Raw genomic sequence first — 6,994 nt, forward strand, 5'->3', positions numbered from 1 at the left:
GGGGGGGGGATGACGACGCACTGGTGGGCTGGGGAGGCGAAGCTGGGTGACTGTCCTCACTGTGGTGCAAAGAATAACGTGAAACTCAATTGTTGGCTTCTAAGACTGAAATGACAGATACCTGTGCGCATTGTCCCCCTTCGTAAAGGGCTCAGTGGCGTCAACCCAGACCCACCTGGGTGATCTGCGCTCTTGTATGGGACGTAAACAGGAGTTAACGTGGTAGGTGTGAAGAGGGGGAGCGAATTTGAGTCTTGACATAGGGATACGAAAGAGCAAAAGGCTGTTGTATCGGTAGTGTCTTGTCCTTTGTCGGGGACGATGTCTATCCAAGGGATTACCTCATCCCGGCTCTGCCGGGTGCTGCGTTGGCATCTTCTTGTGCCTTTCTCAACTCCTCCGTTTCCTCTTTTGACTCAATTTCTTTTATTCTGTTGAAGTCAGTAGATGGCTGGTACTGCGCGTATGGGAAGTTGTGGGCTTGTGCGTGTTTGCAGCCGTGCTCTGCCTGCGTGCAAGTACTGAGAAGACAAGACCAGGTCATCTCCTCACCTGTGGAATTAGCAGCCCATCGCTTAGGAGCCGGTGCTCCTCTCCGTGGATTAGGCTTTGCTGCAAAATGGGGAGGGCACACGTGTGGCACCAAAGCTTGGCTTATAGAGGGTGACAGGATGGTTTTTGTTCTGATTTCTGATGCATTCATATACAGCCTCAACTAGAACAGTCTTCGCAGCAGACCAGTGGCATGGTCACAGTACCATGGTCTTGTCCATTTGTGTTTCACGGACATAGACTTCAGCTTTCTGTCAGACCTGGATGATTTCATATCTTTGTGAAGGACCTGTTTTGGGTCTAACTCCCCATTATTTACAGCAAAATTCAGGTTTCTTTAAAATGGGGAACCTTTGTTCTTTTCCAAATGTTTAACGTTTTCTGAGTCTGAAATGATTCTTGCGAAAGCATGAGTAAACCTATTCATTAGCTTGGGTTAAAAACAAATTAAAGACAGTCCTCTAGGAACTGCAGCATCTGTTAGTCTTTGTCTCAAATGATCTTGAGAGAGTAAAGCAGACGCTTCAAAATTTGCCATAATAAAAGGTTAGTTAGAATCTTGTTCCTCTGCTGTAATCAGACTTGAGTCTAATTTAAAAGTATTGGTGCAATATTTGCTGGCTCAGAGACAAGCCTGCAATCGGGCTGCGGTCAGCAGCTTCCAGGGTGGCAGGCAGTAATCACTTAATCACTGCATTTCTTCTACAGCTAATCAGTGCCCAGCACCCCTGTAGGATATGAACGCGGGCCAGGAGCTCTTGTCAGTAAGCTGCTTGGCCAAAAGTCCTCGTGTGCCTATTCTGCAGCCCGTCCTGGCTTTGGCTCGGCTCACCGAGACGTTGCTGGCTGCAGGAGGGGCTGATGCAATATTGCCAGAGACAAAGCTCGGAAAGGAGCGGTGAGAACTGGCTCTGCAGACAGCAGGCTCTGGGACTCGGGGGCTGTGTTTTCCCTGATTTCTAAATATCTGTAGCAAACCTGAGGCTGATGTGTGCATTTTAGCCGGTTTGTACAAATCTCGTGATGCAATTTGACTAATGCATTCGGACTGCTTTGGTAAACCAGGTTCTGCTCTTGTATGTATTATTTTTAATTTAATACTCATCTTTGGACTATCAATAATATTGCATAGCGGCGTTTTTAGCTTTAAAGTTTAAGATGTTTTCAGTAAATGCTTAAAACACTCCCAAAAGCCCACCATTAAAGTTCAAAGCAGAAGGCTAATCATTAGAAGGTGTTTGCAATTATCCCTCCTTCTAGCATTATAAAACAGAAGATGTTGAGTGAAGACTCTGTAAAACTTCAAATGCATTAAAGAAATGCATGAAGTACACAGCGCTGCCTTTAGGATTTGGAGGGGGGGAAGCACCCCTAAATTTAGGGTGGTGGTGGTTTGTTTTTTTTTTTTTAAACATGCTATAAACTGCCTTAATCATAAGCATACGGTTAATCCGCGGCATTCACAGAAAGCCATCAATATGGAATGCCTGTTGCTAAAATAACTGCATTTCTTAGACGCCAGCGTGTGCTTCGTCCCCGTCCTGGCCCCCCTTCTCCTGCAGCACTGCGGATGCCCTGTTCCAGTTACAACACAGCCTGCTTTTATCCCCTGCTTCCTGCTGCATGGAGGAACACGCCGGAGACAGCCGATGCCTGTTCTTGCTCAGGCTCTCCGCAGCTGATCTGGGAATGATTTGAAACAAAACCCCTTAGTCCTTTGGAAGCCTCCGTCATGAAAAATCATTTCAAGTTTATTAGTAACGGCTGCGGCCACACATACGTGGAAAAAGAAAGCAGTAAAAAGCCAGAAGGGGGGAGGCGGTGGTGGTGAAGGCACTTTCTAAAGACAGGGGAGGGGTTGCGCAGCCCAGAAATAGTTACCAGGTCTCTCGTTTTCCCTCTTTCAGGTGGGCAGCCGCTTTCCCGTGACACATAATAATTAAAGATAATGAGAAGCGTAGTAGATAAAAACAGAGCTTTCAAGAGCTTCATCGGTGGCGCTTTTGTTCTGAACAGAGGCGGTTTTATTTGGGGGGAGGGTGTCTCTGTGTGACTTGCAGAGCTTTTATCTCCTTTGCTGCTGTATTTTCTTGTTCCCGATGAGCCGTGTGTTTCTCCCGCGGCTCTTTCTGCGTGCGTGCAGGGCCCCGCACGGATGCTGGATGCGGCTTCTCTGTACCAGCATTGTTGAAACGGGCCTCCCTGCCATGAAAAGGTGCCTCTCTTAGCAACCCAGCCCAGCTCTTTAGTTAATCCATCCTTTCTGCTGTGATTGGCTCCGTGCTCGCTGCATTCCCTGGATTCAATGGGAGAGGGCTGAAAGGAAAAGCCTCCTCCATGCCGAGATCCTTTTGCAGGTGGGGAATCGCAAGGGCAGGCTCTCAGACTGGCCAGGGACGAACATTTTTTTAGGCTACAGGACTGGGGATGGTTCCCACAAAGAGCACCCTGCTGCCGGATTTGGGGCAAAGCTCGGTCCTGTTTTGCCACTTAAAAATGCAGCTGCTATTCATAACCACGTTTCCTTTCTGCAGCGTTTGCAGACGAGAAGGGTGAATACACCTCGTAGATCCTTTGCATTTTTCTCTTGGCCACCTCCCTTCTCCCGTCATGCAACGGAGCCTGGGGAAGGGCCACGCTATAGCATTGCCCTGCATTTTCTCTCTCAGGAGGAGAGCCAAGTTACGTCCTTGCTCAAAAAACATGCGGGCTGGCCAGTGCTGAGACTCCCCCAGGGTTTGGGGTGGTTGCTTTTTTCTCCCCCCCCCCCCTTTTCCTTTTTTTTTTTTTTTTGGTTGCTGTAGGCAAGGCAGCTGACAGGAAGATGACTGTTAACTTGACAAGATAAATCCCTTCAATCCACACAGCCTGTGAACAGGCTATTAAAATTATAATCTAATCCTTTATTAAGGGACTTGAAACCCGCTCAGGAAAACGGATACAAGAGGCTTTTGAAATTGTACTGCAGCCTCCGCCCCGTGTGACGTTACCACAACAGCCAGCCATAAGTGCGCTAATGAAAACTTAATTCTTGGTGTGGGTGCTTTACCCCTAGATGAATCAGATGAACCCCCTCTCTCCAATTACTGTGGAATCAAAAAAACAGCCTTTGCTTCTCAAAGAATTAGTGGTGTTTTGCAAAAATCACTGTTGTACGTGGCGAATATTTGCAGCACTGAGACTTGGTTGTTTTTTTTTTTTTAATTCTGACCTGCGCCGAGGCAATAAGTAATAGCCAGAACTTGCGGCATCGGCTTTCCTTCACGAGTATCCAATATCCTAAAATTATCTTGCTGTGCACATATCATCAATTTTTTTTGTTCCAGCTGGGATGTGGATCTTTTCCAAATACTGCAGGTATTGAACTGTGCTGTGTATTCATCACATGCCAAATTTAACGTCAGCTCCTTAAGTAGGAAGGTACATATTGTGGAGTGTATTTTTGTTCTTTCTATATTAATGGATACCAGTTTTTCAGAAATACCCAGGCAAAAAAAAATTTAAGCCAAGGCTTGGTATGTGGGATTAAGTATAAATACTTCTTAAAAACTGTATTCTCACATTGGAAGGTTATCAGCAGAGGAGCAACAAAGCTGGTAACTTCTGTTCTTGGAGATGTGGTTTGTTATGCTGCTGTGATTTGCAGTCGCGGAGCTAGTCGGGAACTCGTCATCCCAATCTGGGTCTCTTCTTGGCATTTTTTTGCATCCAGGGTGTGCTGCGAGGTTTGCCCCCTCTTGAAGGCCAAGAGGGGATGGGGTTGAGTAGGGATCTCTGGCCGTTGCATTTGAGGTGATGTGTTTTTACGTTGTCCTTGCGAGATAGATGTCATTTTGGAGACCTGGCAGATGGGGTTTGCTGTTACGCATTTCCCCGGCGCTCTGGGAGCTGCCGTAATTGAAGCCAGCATCACCTTGGGTGTGCGTGCAGCTGGCTCGCCAGCCCTGGGGGCAGATGGCTTTGTCGAGCATCATTAGTGTGGAGGTCAGCTGCAGTTTAAACTGCGGGGGTCGAGTAGCCCTCGCTGCAAGGAGGATCTTGTAAAGTTGCGTTGTTGATGTGTCCGATTCCCCGGACTTCTGCAGGACTGACCGGTATCAACAGCGGGGTTTGCAGGAGCTGCAGCAGCATGGGTGGTGGTGGCAGGACGGTGGTGACCCTGGAAAGCACTGTTTCAGAGGGTTAATCGCAGGCTTAGACTAAAGTAAAAGCTTTTTTTAAGTTAGAAGGGACTTCTGCATGTTTCTAGGCTTTAAGGGGAGGTTTACGCCTTTGTGTGAGCGAAGGAGATAGGGTGATCTTGTTCAGTTGAGCTTAAAATACGTTTCTTACTTGTCATATAACTAAAAACACCCCTTCAGGAGCACCTTTTCCAGTAAGCAGCCATAAGATGGGAGAGGTGGTTATCCCCATTTTCCAACAGCACTGCAAAAAATACTCTGGGAAGAAAAAAGAATTGAAATCTTGAAGCTTTCGGGCCACCCTTTGAGAGCACTGCTTGGGGCAGCAAAGGAGCAGAGGATGTTTGGTTGCCTGTTGCGGAGCATGCCCAGGTGGTTTTCCAGCCGGGGACCGTCGCAATCTGATACTTTGGGGGGTAATTAGAAGTTCTGTATAGGCTCAGAAGAGCCATTCTTCAGCAGTTTTTATGGAGATAGATAGGCTGTAATTAACAGTCCATGGAAGCAGCCTGCTTGGAAAACAAAAAGCCTTGTCCTCTAAAGTCTTAATTTTAACCACTGACTCAGAGAATAATAAAAGGGAGGGAAGTATTGAGTTTGATGGCTTTCTGCAGATTAAGATAACTTCAGTCTCCCAGGGAAACCTTATCTGGTGGCGGGAGGAGGGGACATTTTAGCAAGCTTCCCAGGCGTTGCTGCTAGATATGTGCAGGACCGTGAGATTGGAATTGGGAAGCTGGCTAGACTTAAAATAATTTCAGTGTAGCTGCACACATGAAGCATATTTCGAATTTAGTCCCAGAGCACTCTTCAAAATAGAGGATATTTTCCACATGAAGAGTGTTCAGGAAGAAATACATGGGTTTTGGCAGTACTGGAGTTAGGATGAATTAAACAAAGCAGTCTTGCACGTTGTGGGGTACGTGGAGGCTTGGGGTTTCCCCCCTGCTCCACCGTTAGCGCTTGCAGATGAACTGCTGAAGCAAACCAAATGCTCCTTTGTATGCAGGTAGACCCAGAGGGGCTGATGCCTGATGCAGGTGTTGTGTGTCATCCAACAGCTCCTGTTCTTGGCCTTCTTCCCTAATAACTAACGTCAGGAGTACAAGCGCTGTCCAGGAGGCTTAGCTATTCTCATTTGTTTTCTGAAAGTGCCAGGTAGTGTTTCATCCCAACGGACGTGAAGCAGCAGCAGAGGCAGCCCTGCAGAGACCAGGAGGACCTCTGTTGCCGTCGCTGCACAAATGGCCAGCGGAAGCATCTGCTGCCTGGCACTAAAAGGGAGTCGTCCCTCCGGTTGTTCGGTGTGATCTTTGTTGCCCTGATAGCTGTTGCATGCTGTGGTGCAGCGAAGAAACTCATTTTTCACAGCCGTTCTTGGGAGCGGACAGCTGATGCTTGAAGCATGAATTGGGGTGATTCTCTGGTTTCATGCCAACGCTAGCGTGGCCTTGCGTAAAGCCTGAGAGCTGCCTGGACCCTATGGGCTGTCGGTGCCCGTGACCGTCCCTCCGGGCCAGCCTCTCCTAGCTCAGGAGTTGCACAGTCTTCTTCCAGGACTTTGTCCATCGTGCTCCCTTGATCTAATGAAAGGTGGTGTAAATGCCATCTCTCTGGATACCTGCAACCACCTGAGGCTTCACTACGTTGTTTGGTCTCGCTGCTGCTACTTTGGGTTGAGAAAACTGATGATGGTGAGAGGCAGGACGCTTTCCATTTCTGGCCTGCCCTTTTGTGTTCTTGTTGAGCAAGCGGGTCTGAATATTCTTGCTATAACCTCTAGATAGACATTAAAGAAACACATTGCGATTTATGCCCTCCTCAGAGTTACAGATAAGTTCTAAATGGCCTTGTCACAGCACCATTTAGCTACTAGAGCCAGGATTTAAGTTGTGTTAATTCCAGCTGTTGGGCCAAAAACTCTAGAAGTGCTAGCATAATGTAAATATTTAATAGACTATTGCCATTTAAAAGATTAACAGCTCTCCAGCAACTCTTCAGATGGGCGGAGCTGAGTTGCAGCTCTCTGGTTTCCATCAAGTCAATGAATTTTAGCACTGATCTCCCTGGAAAGCTGATATAAGCCTCTTAGTCATACTCCATAGAGTAGGCTTGGCTCTGTGCAAGTGACTTGTGCTGCAATCCCCCGTCGCAGCCTTGCTTTTGACTAAACCTGGGTCAACCCCAAATTGAGGACAAGTCAGCTGAATTTACCTTTTTATTCCCAAGCAAATATGTGCTGAAAAGAAAAGCAGCATTGG

The 6,994-nt window shown here is 47.4% G+C and overlaps 1 protein-coding gene across 2 annotated transcripts in view; it reads left to right on the forward strand.

The window, feature by feature from the left end:
- The window catches only part of RNF216 (ring finger protein 216), a 64,584-nt gene that overhangs the window by 56,444 nt on the left and 1,146 nt on the right, over positions 1–6,994 (forward strand). The window lies entirely within an intron of this gene.

The sequence above is a fragment of the Pygoscelis adeliae genome, unplaced genomic scaffold (assembly GCF_000699105.1).
Source record: "Pygoscelis adeliae isolate BGI_AS28 unplaced genomic scaffold, ASM69910v1 Scaffold480, whole genome shotgun sequence".
In the NCBI taxonomy this organism is placed as follows: domain Eukaryota; kingdom Metazoa; phylum Chordata; class Aves; order Sphenisciformes; family Spheniscidae; genus Pygoscelis; species Pygoscelis adeliae.